Source organism: Macrobrachium rosenbergii, chromosome 5, assembly GCF_040412425.1.
Source record: "Macrobrachium rosenbergii isolate ZJJX-2024 chromosome 5, ASM4041242v1, whole genome shotgun sequence".
NCBI lineage: Eukaryota > Metazoa > Arthropoda > Malacostraca > Decapoda > Palaemonidae > Macrobrachium > Macrobrachium rosenbergii.
The window spans coordinates 24777866-24795135 of record NC_089745.1 but is presented as its reverse complement, the minus strand read 5'-3'; the positions used below and the strand labels follow the sequence as shown (position 1 = coordinate 24795135).

Sequence of the window (17270 nt, the reverse complement as noted above, 5' to 3'; positions counted from 1 at the left end):
CATGCATCCCCACCAATGGCTTCCGTAGACAATCCAAGTTTATCCCCACTTATGCACACACTGCTGCCTTTCTTCCTTCACCTATTCTGTGACTCGACTCCTCCCCTTACCTTACCATCATCTGTTATGGTATATGTACGCCAGAATATGTGAATCAATCACTTCCATTCTTGCACCATACATATCAACACATTGCTTCATTTTCCCACTATTGTGCACGTTAGCTCCAAACTCTCTCCTTCTCTCGCACAGATACTTTCAGTTATGAGTTTTAGCAGTTTCTCTTCGTTATCCCCAATCAGAACTATATCATTTACAAATATAAGCATTCCACACTGCTCACAACTCATGTTTTCATCCCACAGCCTACAACCTTGAATACACAGCGCACCCTCGTCTCAGGTTCCCTTTCACAAAAAAAAAAAAAACAGTCTGCCGTCTACAGTCTTACACATGCTTTGCTTCTATCATAAAAGCTTTTAATCATTCTCGACCAAGTAGTGTTTATACGATACATTCTCAGTACCACGCACTGCCCTTTATTAATTCTACCATAAGCTTTTCTAAGTTCATGTGTGCTGCATGGCTTTTTCTTTGTATTTCCAATCTTGTCATAATTGTTTGAAAACAAGCACCGGCTCCGCACACCACCTTCCTTTTCTAATCCTTCCTTTTTCTCTCCTTGTTAATTCTTCTCTCATTTTTCTCAAATTACCACTGAATACTTTCCTTGGTATACTATGCAATGTTATGCCTTTAATATTTGTACAGTCGTCTGTCACTTTCGTTTACCCAGTATAACAAAAATTCCTTTTATTCATTCCCTCGCAGTTTTTCACTTATCCAGATATACCTGACAAAACCTCGTTAGCTTCCCAGTCATACGATCACCATCGCATTGCTAAATTTTGTGTGTAATCTCATCAGCTGTTGATGTCTATCCATTTTTCAGATTCTTTATTGTGCTCTTATGTCTTCAACAGTCACTTCATGAGCATTCTCAAATTTTCAGAAGTTCAATTTTTGCATCTTTCAGCTTTGACACTCTACTATCCTCTGCATCCAACTAATCTTCAAAATAATCTTTCTGCAAAACCAGGAACTCGTTAACCTCAGATGTCGTCTCTCCATATGTATCATATTCTGAGCTCAATTTGTTCATTAACCTTATTCTCAGCAGTATTTCCATGTACATTGACTTATACTCCCTAAAGTTCATGCTCCCCGTCCCTCGTATTTTTAATCCCCTACTGACAAAGTTGGGTGGAATAGTTTTCCCTTCCATTTTTTTGTCTTTCAGTATGTCATGCTTACCTTATCTCCTATACAGTTGAAGGGATTCTGGTGAAACTTTGTCGATGTGTCTGTAACATTTACCTTATCACAACTCGCCCTGCACGGTTAAAGGAATATCAGTTAAAACTGGGGCAAAGGTAGATTATCATGCATTGATTTGTATACTTGGAGATTGTCTCTCCTTCAATGTAGATTGTCTCTCCTTCAATGTATCTATTACATTTAACCTTGTCATTTTAACTTCTACATAGCCAAAGATATTCCATGAAACTTAGTACAAAGTAGACTTTCATCCTTCACCTTGTGTGAAGGTAAATATTGAGTTTGTCTTTCTCTGTCAGTGGATCAGTCACATTTCCCTGTGATTGTAATTCCTCTTACACAGTTGAAAGAATTCCTGTTAAAGTTGTTAAAGTTAAAGGTCATCATGCATATGTTTGTCTGCCTGTCATTTGCAACCATTTGAACTAAAAAGGATCATCCTGGTGTACAGGCACGCCTACCAAATTAAGGATGATGAAGACTTGCCTGTCAAGATGTCTTATGTGTCACCTTTAAAGAGGTACCGTAAAAATGCACTACTTAGTCTGTCGTAAATTTTGCCTAACCAGAGACGTCCTTGCCATAGGGACAGAAATAATCAAGTGAGAATCCAACCCCAGATGTCTCTCCCAACATGAAGGTCTCTGTATAAAGGAAGTAAAACAATCAATAAACGTTAAGTATGACAAATTCTCCATCCTTCCAACACTGCAACATATATGGGACGCTTGCAGCACACCTGAGACTCAAATCTGAAATTAGTTGAAACTTGTTGTGAGGTCCTCATCCAGAGGTAAATTCGAAGCAGTGCTGGCCTCCTTAATTTCTGAATAAGGAATTCTATTTAAAGACAATGCCACAGGTTCTGACATTGATAGTTCATTCTGTGAAAGGCATAGTGTTATTCTTTGGTCCACTCATAAAAGTGTACCTTAGTTTTAGCGGACCACTGAGCTGATTAACAGCTCTCCTAGGGCTGGCCCGAATGATTAGATTATTTTACGTGGCTAAGAACCAATTGGTTACTTAGCAACGGGACCTACAGCTTATTGTGGAATCCGAACCACATTATAGCGAGAAATGAATTTATATCACCAGAAATAAATTCCTCTAACTCTTCATCAGCCGGCCGGGGACTCTAACTCGGGCCTGCCGAGTACCAGTCCACAGCTCTACCGACTCGTCCAACGAAGATTTTCGGTCCACTCATAAAATTGTAAATTATCCTTGCTGGCCTACATTACTGAAAGTGATGGTATTCCTATAAAAACTATCCTTTTTTGCCTTATAAAGGGAATTTTTAATTTGTCTCGGTTTAAATTCTCCTCGAACTTGAGAAACAGCGAGTAAGTGATCACTTAAATGTTGAGAAGGTCGCTTCCACTTTTCCGCTTCTACCTTATATTGTAAACTCACACTCAATTATGTTTTATCTCCGTAGGGGGTTGTGCTGTCAATAGACCTCACGTGGTACACTTTACACATTACTGAAGGATATTTGCAGCGTCCCGTCGGCCCCCAGCTGCACCCATTGTTTAGTCTTTTACTTTAACTCCATTCTCGCTTTATTTCTTCAGTATTGTTGTCCAACCCCGATAACTTGCTTCTTAGAGCAATTATGGGGGTTTTTCCCAGTTCCACCTTCAGGTCTTTGTACTTTACCTCCTTGTTTTTTTTTGGGATATAAATTTTTTGCAACTCCAGCTCCCTCTTTTCACTGTCTGAAACGATGAATGGCCAAAAGTGCCTAGTGCTTGGCTTGACAGCCTGAATTTCATAAAATCAAATCGAATCAACCCACTTGTGTTTCTAAATCGATGACCAAGCGCCATAATGGTAACTGGCACTATTCAATCCCAACCAAGCAAAGCCTGATAGGATACCCAGGCAAAGTTGAAGCCGGATATGACCGTAATTTCTTATCAATAAGGGGAAATCAAGAGGAATGTTATCTTCAGGTTTATCAGTGTGAATGCTTATGTTTGTATATGAATTACCATTTTATTATCATATGACAATCCTTGAAACTTACAGATTTGCAACCTTGGCTACTAGTTGTTGCGAATCAGAACCATGCTCTGCACGAAAAGATCGAGTTAATAACATGATATATATATGAACAAAAACTTACTTTTAACATGTATAAATCTGATCACTTGAGCAAGACATTACTGATTACGTAATACTTTATTCTTGTTGCCTAACAATGAAAAAACACTGCTGTAACCTATACACAGTTGCAAAGATTAACACACATAAATTGTGTTCACTAATGTTTTCTATTTCAGCTGAGCTAAAAGCTTACTGGAAGTGAACAGTTCATGGGAACATCTCACAAAGAAATAGAAACAAGGTTGAGACCTTAAGCACATAGTCTGAAGATTTAGTTTTTGTAGCTCTTTCATGTTTCAACGTATGAAGATCTTATTTAAAGCTTTAAAGTACTCAAACTAGGGTCGATGAATACGCCGATCCCAAAGTTGTTAATACAGGCGAAAATGAATTCATGGCGTAAGATAATTCTGTCACGCCAGTCCAGTCCTTCTACTTTTATATGGCATTTCTTCCGTTCTGTTTCTGTAGCTGCGCGATAATTCTTTCTCTAAAACTACCCACTCAATACAAAGATCATTTTATTCGTTTGCACTAATTTGTGATAGATTATTTACACAGTTCCTGCATTTCTTTATCAGGCTGACCAAATCATTGGTTGCAAGTTTTAACCAATTATTTGTAACAAAACCAGTATAAGTTAAATTACCCTAATGAGGGTAAACTTAAATGGCTAATGTACAGACAATGTTTTTAAGTATGGTAATTTTTGGACGTCCAGTGTAGAATATCATATTCTCAAACGAAGTTACATTCCAGCCCCCATCAGTCACTGGCCAAGATGGAATAATTAGTTCCAAAATTAATGTAAGAGAAATTGCTACCCTGGCTAAGAAATAATTCAGCTCCTGGTTTCTAGGTAATAAAAATCGATCCTACCAGGTGCAGTTGCACCTTAAGGTGCATTTGCACAAGAATATAACAGGGTAAGGGCAAGCAAATGTTATTACAAGTTCTCTTCAGCTTTAACAAGATCATTAATACAAATATTCGAAATCTGTTGACCCTAATATTTGCGGACGACGCAAGTTTCCCTTCAGCAGAAAAGGAACAGAAGTTGCAATCGGCAGTTGTTGCAGTCTAGAGCAACTCAAGAAATTTACATTTAACATTGAGCCCAATAAATTAGCAGTTAACAGAGTAAAAACAGAAGTTCCCTAACAAATAGCAGTTAACAGAGTAAAAACAGAAGTTTACGAACAAATAGAAGTGAAAAACAGATCAATAGGTGCTGTAAAAGAATACAAATATCTTGGAGAATGGTACACAGAAAATGAATAAACTGGGATGAGTAATATCACTGAAAAAGTGGTGGCCTGTCCTATAGCGTTGCCAGACGCACGATCATGGCTAACATTAACCTAAAATAAAATAAAAACTACTGAGGCTAGAAAGCTGCAATTTGGTATGTTTGATGATTGGAGGGTGGATGATCAACATACCAATTTACAGCCCTCTAGACTCAGTAGTTTTTAAGATCTGAAGGCGGACAGAAGAAAGTGCTGACGGACAAACAAAGCCATCTCAATAGTTTTCTTTTATAGAAAACTAAAACCAAAAGAGGTCAAAAAGAACATTAGTCCCTGTTATTGTTCAGTACAAAATTCTGAAAAGTCATAGCATGATGTTAATATTCAAAATAACAAGTAAACAAGTAAAAAGTGCGCCAAAGTATCTTCGGCACAGTCGAGTTTTCTGTAGTGTATAATCAAGGCCACCGAAAATAGATCTGTCTTTCGTTGGTCTCGGCATAATGCTATATGAGCCGCGGCCCATGAAACTTTCAGCAACGGCCAGGTGGTAGCCTGTCCTATAGCGTTGCCAGATGCACGATCATGGCTAACTTTAACCTTAAAATAAAAACTACTGAGGCATTTGGTATGTTTGATGATTGGAGGGTGGATGATCAACATACCAATTTGCAGCCCTGTAGCCTCAGTAGTTTTTAGGATCTGAAGGCGGACAGAAAAAAGTGCGGACGGACAGACAAAGCCATCTCAATAGTTTTCTTTTAAAGAAAACTAAAAATGCGCCAAAGTTTCTTCCGGGCAATTGAGTTTTCTGTACAGCGTATAATGCTGTATGAGTCGCGGTCCATGAAACTTTAAGCCATGGCCCGGTAGTGGCCTGTCCTATAGCGTTCCCAGATGCACGACCATGGCTAACTTTAACCATAAATAAAATCAAATAAAAATATTGAGGTAGAGAGCTCAGTGGTTTTTAATATTTGAGGCTGGACAGAAAAAGTGCGGACGGACAGACAAAGCCATCTCAATAGTTTTCTTTTACGGAAAACTAAAAACCAAGTAAAAATAGTAACTCTTATCATTTTTAGATGATAGTATGTGGCGTTCCTGCAGCTGTGATTAGTGCGAGCGTTAGTAATAGTAGTAAAAGAGATTTCCCTCTGAAACGGCTCCCGTGCTTGTTCTACTTTGTCTTTGGTTGTGCTGGCTTGAGTGTATTTCTCATTGGTTTTTGATAAAGTCTTTCCTGTTGTGAATTTCCTCTTTAGACAAATCTACAAATAGTATGATGTTGGCCATTGCTGCTCTTTATCTTCCTGAGAAGCCTGCTGCACGAGCCTAAAGCTACCTGATAATGTTTTATGCTGGGCACTTAAGAAACGTTGTAGGTTTTCACTAATTTCTTTATTTATCTCCGGTGTGTTCAATCTGGCTTTTCTATTCAGCAAACCTTTTTCGGTGTTTTACTTGAATTTCCTACAGATTTTCAGTGTTGACTTTTCATGTATTTCTCTATTCCATGTTTTTTTTTCCAGTCTTGTATCATTTCATTTAATTGCTAATATTTAATCCATTCAGTTTTGCTTAAATTTAGGTTTACCAAAGAATCAGGAACCAGCACCTCACCGTTATCCGAAAGCCCAATAAATTTTAATTGAGTTCATTACTCTGTCGACGGATTAAATTTTGTTTCGAACGAACATGCAGACCGTAAATACTGATAACTTGGTAAACATGTAGGTAAAACGTTGCTGTTTCTTTAACATATGACTGGAGAGTGACTAATTAGCTTCAAGTCTTGCTATATTGGCGAAAGTAGACCTGCACACAAATTACCTGGGAGTTATAGAACTCATTTTTATTCCGGCAAGTGCGGCAGTCACATTATTTTACAGGGTTGTAGTAATTACACTTGAAGAAATAAATTACAATTACTTTAAAAAATGTAATTTACAATTACTATTAGAATTACATTTGGAAATAACAATTACATAGCAGTTACAATTACTTAACAACAAACTCAATTACAGTTACAATTACAAGGGGTTTGGGTGCGAAAGTAAACGCTAATCTTTGGCACAAGAAATAGTGCATTGAGGCGAGCAAATCGAGCTAATAGGGTTTCATAATTTATTTCCAGAAGTGTAAGTGATAGAAGAGCAGAGGTCGCATTTAAACAGTATTCATTAGCATTAGTGGCGGAGCACCAGCAAATTTAAATCTTATGAGCAAACTGAAAGTACCTCATCACTCCCAATGGAGCCCGACCTCTACCACTTCAATTTTATAATTACAATTAAATTACATATTACGCCATTACTCACTATAATTTAATTTTCAGTTACAATTAAATTACACGAAATTCATAATTAATTATATTTCAATTGAATTATAATTGCAAATACTCCAACCCTTGTCACTATACCAGATCTATGGACAGTTAAACTACTCGTCCTTGATGAGAGTTTTATTCGTAGCCACGAGCTTACGTGTACGTCCACTTAAATGTTGGCACAACTTTACGTTGTTGGTTGTCGGGTAATGATCGATTGTACTGCTAGACAGTTTTACGACTTGTATGTGATATGTGTTTCATTCACAACAGGCAAAATTTTATTTCTTGAAATTACTGGTGAATTTATGCTTAACCGACAGTCTTTTGTCCGATTTTCTCATGCTTTGGTACATTCACTTTATATTAGGGATGAGAGAAAAAGAGAGAGCGCAGGTTATGAAGTGTGAGGAGGTGCTGTTGGCATTAGCGCACATTGACACTAGCCTTGCTTCAACACTTCTCACACGTGTGCAAACATTGACTTACAAATGGAGGGAGGATGCACAGATTTTCGTCACCACTGAAATATATTTAACCGATTAAGAGCTTGGTTTTGAAAATGTCCACGTGTCAGAACAAAAATAGTTTTGTAATTCATGCAGTTTAAAAAAAAAATGTTTGCACAATGGCAGCACTCTGTCAGATTGTGTCGTAATACAAGGACTTTTATATATTTTTCTGTTTTCTTTTATATGAAGGTTTTGATTAATGACTTTAGTGGAGTAATCTTTTTGCGTAATACATTGTGAGTTGGGTATGATATCAGTAAAAGCTTCTCGTAGAATGAACGCTGCAGGTAAATACTCATGGAGAGAGAGAGAGAGAGAGAGAGAGAGAGAGAGAGAGACGTTAAGCATGATGAAACACATGTATACAGGTGTATAGCATGACTAATCGTTGGCCAGTTTCATATCAATTTCAAAAATGCTGTCATGGCAGTAAACAGTGAGGCATGTGCGGACTTCCCAACTCCCAGATTTTTTTGTACTCGTTGCTACTCCAAAGAGTTAGGCAGCTACGCTCGGGAATTGATTTGTTCATAATACTGCGATTTACCGTCAGTCCTTGAGCTTAGAAAAAAGTTTGGATAGAATAGAGATTAAGTGGAAGAGGGAAGTGGGTCCAGACCCATTTCCTGTTCATACGGGTACAAGGATTGCATCCTTTAAAGCTGAGCATGGTCAAATTTGAAACGGTTTTCTATTATATGCGGTAACAATTTTTTTTAAATATTTAAGCTTTATTGACTTAATGTTGTTTATAGTCGAATAGAATGTTTCCTATGTATTCTGTTTAAATGAAGACAAGTGTAAGTTAAACATAGAAGAAACACCATAGAAATCAAAGATGTTTCGAATCGCAGTCTATAAGAATTTGTCAGCTCTATGAACTACAAGTATGCAAAGGAGGCAGCGGGCAAAGTAAATATTCAAAATAATGAATTGACTTTGTTTCAGGCGAAGATAGCATGTTGCAGCAGCACTACAGTGCTCAGTAGAATTCCCTTCCCACCCCTACCATTATCGTGCTTATCAGAATTAGACGGGAAAGCTGAAGCAGCAAAAAAAATGGGTTGCAGGCTTGTCTCTTTTATGGTGGAACATTTGAGTAAGAGGGGATAGACATTAAGCTGTCTTGGAAACACACACGTATACATATATGTTTATAAATATATATACAGTAAATACATATATGTATGTGTATATCTACAGTACATATATATATTATATATCTGTATATATATGTATATATTATATAATGTGTGTATATATTATAGCTAAATTTTGCCTGTCGATTTTTAGATATACTTCATACGGTATTTTTCATGTGTACGGAAAGCTAGGTTCCTATAAAACCAGCATTCTTGGATATAGCTTTTTTTCTGCTTACGTAACAGCAAAAGAACAAATTGTGAGCAGCATTTTCATCGCATCTAACTTTGTGAGGTTAGTCAGAAAACTGCGGAACACCTGAGTTTAAATAATGAAACAGCGTATCTCAAGTGTTTTTGAAAATGTACAGATGTAGCTGATAGTGGAAGCTGGCAAGTAGCAGAGTATGTAATCTCCAAACCTTTGTTTAGTTATTTTTCATTTTACGGAAACCGTTAAAAACAACGGGAAAGCGAGTTTAACTTTTCCCAGGTGATTTCACAGTAGACTTGTTATCAAAAGTAAATAGCTTGCTCATATATATATATATATATATATATATATATATATATATATATATATATATATATATATATATATATATTGAAATTTTTATCACACCGTGATTTATATACATTCATGAAGCTACAAATGTCGCTTAATATCCAACTCACGGTACTTCGGGAATATCCCAGATGGGGAATTATCACCGAAGGGGAATTTTTTTTTTAAGTGATAAATGGATCGGTACCGCCGGGTCTCGATCCCTCGACACGGTACCTTAAAGCGACTCCATTCGACGGTCAAACCACTGAGCCACCAATACCCGGCGGCACCGATCCATTTATCACTTCAAAAATTATTCCCCTTCGGTGATAATTCCCCATCGGGGATATTCCCGAAGTAGCGTGAACTGGATGTTAAGCGACATTCATAGCTCCATGAATATATATATATATATATATATATATATATATATATATATATATATATATATATATATATATATATATATATATATATATATATATATATATATAATATATATATATATATATATATATATATATATATATATATATATATATATATATATATAATATATATATATATATATATATATATATATATATATATATATATATATATATATATATATATATATAAATATATATATATATTATATAAAGCAAAGGCCATGATCAATGCCCCACCATGCTTAAAATGCATAGTCGCCGAGGAACAGCCTGCGAATAAAACATCCACAACGTCAGCCGCTTCATACACGCACGTGGAAGGCTTGTCAGCAGCGCACCTGTCACTCCGTTCTTCACTCACCGCGCCATCCACTCACTCGTCTGCTCCCTGATTTTGCGTCCTCTTCTTTCCAGTGCCCCTTCGGTCCATATGTCCAGCCCATTGTAGAATTTCCTCCTCGATACTTCTAAACTGTACGCTATATTTTCTTTTTTTACTGTGCAATACAGTTTTACATTCTTTTTTTTTTTTTTACAAATACATGGCGTGAGTGATAAACCCCATACCTGGTTCTTTATACTATAAAATGTACTGTTGAAGAAGCAAATAAATGTATATTACCGTTTTTAGATGTTTTGGTGCATGGAAGGGTTAGAAACTTGGTTTCTGATATTTACATGAAACTTACCAACGGCTGTTCATATATCCATCATTATTCAAGTCACCATGTCACCCTAAAACTGAGGCTTTAAGGACAAACGGAATTCATAGTTACCCAAATTTGTAAAATTTATGATGTACGAGCTAAGTTATGATACCCAAAGCTAGATATTTATTTGACCATTTAATAATGAAAATGTTTTAAGACTGTCCTATAAAGTCAATCTTACTTTTATACAAAAGGTATATATATCTAATATGTTTTTATTAAACATTTTGATAATCAGGTCATAAATCTTATTTGTGATCTATTTCAACTGGATAGTTTCCCTGGTTTATAAAATTATAGGGAAGCACAGTGTCGCCTTTTAGCGAACAGCAGTTTGAGTTTATATCCCTTTCTACATTTTACTTTGTACCCCGAAGATGTGTTCGTATTACAGGAAAGTCCTTTTGTACCTTGTCTTTAATATTCACCTCTCTAGTGGTTTTATACGTATATATTTGTCACATGTAGTATTGTGACTTACTACTTATATATATATTATATATATATATATATATATATATATATATATATATATATATATATATATATATATATATATATATATATATATATATATATATATATATATATAGTACGTGTAACACGAGTTTATGCAAATGTTTTGGGAAATGAAAGAAAAAGTCATTTTGATCAGAAAATGTTCTATAAACATATGCATTTTAAGGCTTCGTTTGTCGGTGAGGTGAATTTTTAAAGTAACTTTTATTATCAAACGGGCAAGTAAGATGTCGTACGTGATGTCGGAGTGAGTAGTCAGGGATATTGGTGGGAAGGAGATGTAGCTGATTCGTACACTTGTTGCTCTGAACAGTCTTGCTTTTTCGACAAGATAAGTAAGCGTGTGTCCGGGTTACAAGTGTCAAATTCCGGATTTATTTTGAGAGTAAGAAACCGGAGACAATGCCTTACCGTTCCAGTAATGTGGAATATGCAGATAAGATGTTTATTTATGAGTTTTGCACCAGTTCTATTTCTAGATTACACCATTGTGAACTCCACTGTTATACAATGGAAATCGGCGATTAGGCAGATGTGAATAAAATACCTTCAAATCAAATGTATTCTTTAGATATTGAACAAAGGGGAAAAAATGCATCCGTCTTCGAAACCTCCCTCTCCGTAAATGGTATTCACTGGCCTCCGATAAAGGAAAGAAAAGCAAGCGCAATGGAATCTCCCCCCCGCCCCATAAAGAATAGGCCCTTTCGTTTCGTTAAACACCGATCAAAGATTTAAAACGTAATATCATATATTTCTCCTCTATCAAAGGTATTCATCACTCATCAATGAAAGGTAAAAACGCACGTATGAAAACGCTTTCGAATCTGTCAAGTTAATTAATTTTCCTTGAGTTAACATTGTATTTGGTACATGTATTTTATCACAGGTGTTATTTGTTCAAAAGCTGTAGGTAACAGAAAGGTGCACGATTAGAACAGGTGGACAAAAAAGTTGTCAGTTTTATATCGACGATGATTTCATCATACGTAAAGTATTGCTTACAAGTTATATTTTTTGGAATCGTAAGCTGATCTACAATAATTATAATAATAATAGCACATACACAAAGCCCTCAGTACCCGGTGTGGAGGACGCTAAGAACCTACCAGCAAGTCGTAAGTTGGTGTATACCCTCTCCAGCTTTTCCCCATCTTTCTTTTAACATTTTCCAGATGTCTCATGCAAGTTATACCCAAGTTTACGTTATATAGGTGGGACTGTAACATTAACATCCGTTTAGGTTTTCTAGTGGATCTTAATTTTTTTCTTGTAGTCCTTTTAACTACGGGAACAAAATCTTTTGACCTAAAAGCGTCTTCTGATCACTGATTTAATAAATTTTTACCTTTGCCTATAGTGTTCCAGTCAGCCGACGTGTAAGATTCTTCCTCCTTGATTTACCATGTTGGTATTGTTACTGCAACACTCGTTTCTTAACTTGCAGCATCCTGTACTGTTGATCTTTGCTCGTTTATTGTGATTTGCTTCCTCCCCAAATAAGATAGCCTCCCCCTTTAAATCCATAAGGAGTTGTTGGTAATTAACTCTGAAGAAGAAAAAATTCCATGCTATAAAATTTTCAGCAATCTTTAGCTTTCTCATACGTCCTCATGGCTGTATTAGCTTGCTTTCATAGTGAATAGGCAACCCTCTAATGCACACAGTCTTTGTTCTCTTAACAGTTACAATTATTTTTGTTCCTCCATTGCTCCCTTGTTCAATCGCTTATAAATTATGTTCCTAAGGCCTTAATCCTTGCGGTTGGTCCTCGCTGCAGTATAACACACCATAAATTCACGTCAGCAACCTTATCGCAAAAATATCTCAAACGAGTTAAAAACAAGTCTACGACCGCCGTTGAAGAGCGAATCTGACAGTGTTAGATAACTATATTGCACACTAATTTGTAATATCACTAAGACGTTGACCTCGTAGCAGTATGGGGTTGAGAGAACAACAAATCAGATTCATCACGTTTCAAGCAGGGTCTCCCAACGTTTCTTAGAATCTGGCTTAGGCTTTTGGATGCACCTAAACTTAGCACTTATGTTTCTCATTACTTGGCACAAAAGCTCGGTAGGCGAAGCTGCTGCAAGCAGTAAGGCCTCTATTTGCCCGTGTGGTTGGAAAACATTTTTCCATCGGCAGCCCATAGTTAACTGGGTTGGGGGAGTTCAACCTAGTTGTTAAGAGGTGAAGCTGAATTCAATTTTGTTTGTAAACTGGTTGATTGTTTCAAATTCTTTTTCCTCTGAAGCCAGTTTGATTATAAACTTTTTTCTCTACATTCAGTTTTCATCAGTTTTCTCGCCTTGAAATTCTTGCTTAGTTTCTCCCCAAATTATTATTGATTCTCATCTTTTTTTACCTCCCACTTTCTCATTGCCTCTCGTATTCTTTTACATTATTGTGCCTCTCACCTCACGATCACTTCAGATTATGTCTAGTTTTGACACTGAAAATGCTATTTTACCCTAACCATAAGAACTCCATCGTCTCTTACTTATTCTGTAGCTTCAATCTTAGATCATTCTCAATCTTACGGAATCATCACTTCCCATCAAGATCACTGATAACATCCATGACCATTTCCAGGACCTTTTTCTCCGAAACTTAGTTTACTTTTCCTTTCTACTTTTGATTCAGTGATAATGTTCTGATACTGCTCTGCCACCCCTCATCTTAACCACTACCACCATCAACTAGTATTCTCCCATGTATTGACACCTTATTGAACTAACTTTTCATTACTGTTTTTTTCATACCAAAATACTCTTAAAACATTCGTTTCCTGGTACCTTGTATTTCTGCCAGTTGAGTCCCTTTCAGAACACATTTACCCTAGGTTCTCTTCCTTCTAAACTCTGCAGGTTTGCAAGCCTACCAACCACGCCATGTGCCTGCCAACCATCGTAACTTACAAAACCCGAACAGTCTTTCTCAGCTGATGCTTATGAGATTAGCAAAAATTTAAATTCAGACATAACATGAACAAGGTGAAGGGCCCAATGTTTGAGCGTTTGGAATAATTTTGTTACTGCTAAAAAAAAACACTGTTGTTAAAAAAAAAAATTGACAAAGACTCAACCCTTCAGTGTATGTATCACGTGGATGTGTTTGCTTGTGTATTGAGATGTACTTGGGTTTTTTTATATAGTGTCCTCCCAGAATGTCACGTAATCTTCTAAAACATAGGACTTTAACTGGCCTTTGTTCTGGCGTACAGTATTTTAAGGAGCCGATAGAAAAACCATATTGTAAAAATTTTTAGTTCTCTTTAGACATATTTTTTCGATCATCTTTGTCAGTTCTATACTGGACGTGTCTGCCATTAGTGAAATATATTTAGTGTACTTAAAAGCCTTGCCTGAAATGTCTTTGTTTTTTTTATTGATAAGCCTTTTCGTATTACCAGCCTTACCTTATTTCATGTTGTTGGCAGGTCGGTTGTTGTAGCATTTTACATTCCAAGTGTTTAGCACCTTCACTGTTTGGAAAGTACACAGCGTATTTGGTTTCAAATTCCTACATTGCTTCTGGCCAAATCTGTCTAGATTGCAAGGGGTGTCCTTGCCATATGAAGTACAGCACTTCATATGGCATTTGTAAATTGTAAACACAAGAGAATTTCTATTGTGTGCCTAGGTCATTATATTACAAAGTATAATCGTTTATTACATTTTTATTGATTTATTTAGGCACTATGGATGGGCGGTAAAACACTCAGTTTACTTTAAATAGGGCCATGAATTGCCTAACACCCCAGCCATTTCTGGCAACATCACCTCTCAAGAATTTCTGAGAAAACCAGAAGGCTGTACCCTTAATCCACGCATTCAGTTAAAAGGCAGTTTGAGTGTTATGAAGCAGTTATGTAAGACAGTTGAAGATAAAGGTAGAAAGTGGAATGTGACCTACTGTACATGGACCTGGAGAAAATTTTAGTACAATTGATTGAGAGGTAACATGGATGATCAAAAGATTTAACACTGGAAACAGAGTTTGTGGAAGTGAGACTGACTGGTTTTATGTTAAGATGGGGCTGAGGCAAGTGTTCACTATGTCTCAGTTGTTTATGAAGAAAACGAGGTGAGAAGTCAGAGAAAGGATTGTAGATAGATGTGCAAAGTAGTGAGATAAGATGGTCACGAATAGAATGTGGAATGACTGATGTTCGTCAGTGATACAGAACTGACTGGGAATAGTGAAGAGGCACGGAAGATACAAGTGGAGTCTGACAGTGTTTGCTGTAGGAGAAAGTTGATAGTAAATGTGAGCTATAGTAAATGGGACAATGACTTAATATCGGGCGTGGAAGAAAGGAAGCAGTAGATTTATATAGGTATTTGGGAGTTAATAATCAGGTGATGGTAGCATGAGAGATGAAGGAAGTCAGAGTAAGTGAAGGAAGGTTGGTAGCAGGATGTATGTGGAAGATTGGAGGGAGACGTGGAGCATGCATGGAAACAAAGGTTGTAATGTATGAAGGGATTGTTGAGTCATCTCTCCTCCATGAAGTGAGGCATGGTACTGAATGTGAATGAAAGAAGAAAGGGGGAAAGCTGTAGTGATCAGTTGTTTCTGTAGTATATGTGGCATAAGAAAAATTGCAAGAGGGAGCTTTGTGAAAATACATAAGGTTAGCATGGGTGAAGGGATGGATAAATTTATTTTGAGATGGTTTGGTCCTGTGGAAGGAATGGAGAATGAAACGTGAGGGAAAGGCAGAAGGAGAGTAAAGCCTAGAGGGTGCTGGATAGATGCCATGTAAGAGGTATTGAGTAGAAGGGGCCTCAACATCCAGTAAGCGAGAGTGAATGTGCAGGTTCGAGTGAATGGTGTTGTGTGTGTAAGAATTTAGACGTGCTGTTAATGAGCCTATTTTAATGCTGTACGAAGTGGCTAATGTTGTAGAAGTTTTTTTTAAACAAAGGATTCATCCACGATGTCAGCATTGCTGGTGTGAATATGGCAGTGGTGATTCTTGATTTCATGGCAACCGACTTAGTGTTGTGAAAAGAAATGCATAGAGGTTTTGCTGAAACACGCAATACAAATTGACAGGTCACAATTAAGTATTGAATTTCTGTTTAGGGATCAGTGAACAGGAACTCGTACATGTATATTCAAGTATCACCGTTCAGTTATAATAAATACACATATTTCTTATTAAAGTCCAAGAGCTAATAAGAGTACAAAATGATCGTGTCAGCATTCAGTTCTTTTTTTGTGAATGTTACATCACGCAATGTGTAATGTTTAAATCTGTAAACGTTTGTTTTTTATGGTGATAGTTTCCGATAGTGTACAGCTGTCATAAGACGTGTTATGAAAATACTCGTGTTTGGAAACGCTAACAATTCTGTCTTTCCTGTGGATCTAACTTTTGCTCCTCACTTTAGAATGACTTAAATCAGGGGAAATGTGAAAGTGCCTTTTAATTTTAGAACTGAATAAGCAAATCCCTAATGAATTTTAAAAAGAACGAATGCATGGTTACCTTTTGAGATTTTCCGTAAGGAAAGAGTGTGACATTCATGTTTTCTAGAAGTTTTGACATTCATGTTTTCTAGAGGTTTCTTAAGAGTGACTATGAATATCGTCGAAATTTCCATTTCTACAGGATTATCTGAACAACATCATCTGTCTCCACGAGCGGAAAACAGGAATGCTTTTGAGGGTTTTCCATGTGGATTTTTTGAGGAAGAAATTATGCAGTTACAAAAGGTTCGCACACACATATACATATATATACACATACATACATGCTTAACTATCGGCTTTCATTACTTATCGGATACATCATCGAGTTCGGGAAACAGAAAATGTGTACTTTTGTGTTTGTTTTCAGGTATATGTAGTTATTTTTTCTCGCTAGGTAAAAGTTCTAGCTGTAGTGTTCAAGATGGTTACATAATATATTGGTACCTATTATAAATTGTTAAATTTACGCTTTCAGTGGAAGAGTCACTCTGTGCTTGGAATTTCTGAGGTTCTGTGTTAAATTCAGCGTAATTACTTGCATACATGTACTACCTGTATTTCAAAATAGGTAATCACGCTAATGTAGATTATTGTTAAACGTAAAAAAAAAAAAAGTTCCCTACTTGAAATTTTTAGAAGAGATACTGTTTCATTTTGTGAGCACGTGTCTCTGAAATTCTAAGATCTTTGGCTGCAATAGAAGTAAGTGCTCTGTACGTTTATCTAGAAAAGGAAATCATTGTTAGTCAAAGGTATAAAAACAATTCTTACGTGGTTCGTTTTTAAAGTTATTACGCCATAATTTTTTATTTCATTATGCGAGCACGTGCTCTGAAATTCTGAGATTTGTGATTAAAAGAAGCGCAGTTGCTTCAGCCTACCACCTCCAAACC

The 17270-nt window shown here is 36.5% G+C and overlaps 1 protein-coding gene across 5 annotated transcripts in view; it reads right to left on the bottom strand.

Annotated features, from left to right (window-relative positions):
* Positions 1-17270, bottom strand: part of LOC136838605 (glycoprotein-N-acetylgalactosamine 3-beta-galactosyltransferase 1-like) — a 60797-nt gene that overhangs the window by 14422 nt on the left and 29105 nt on the right. The window lies entirely within an intron of this gene.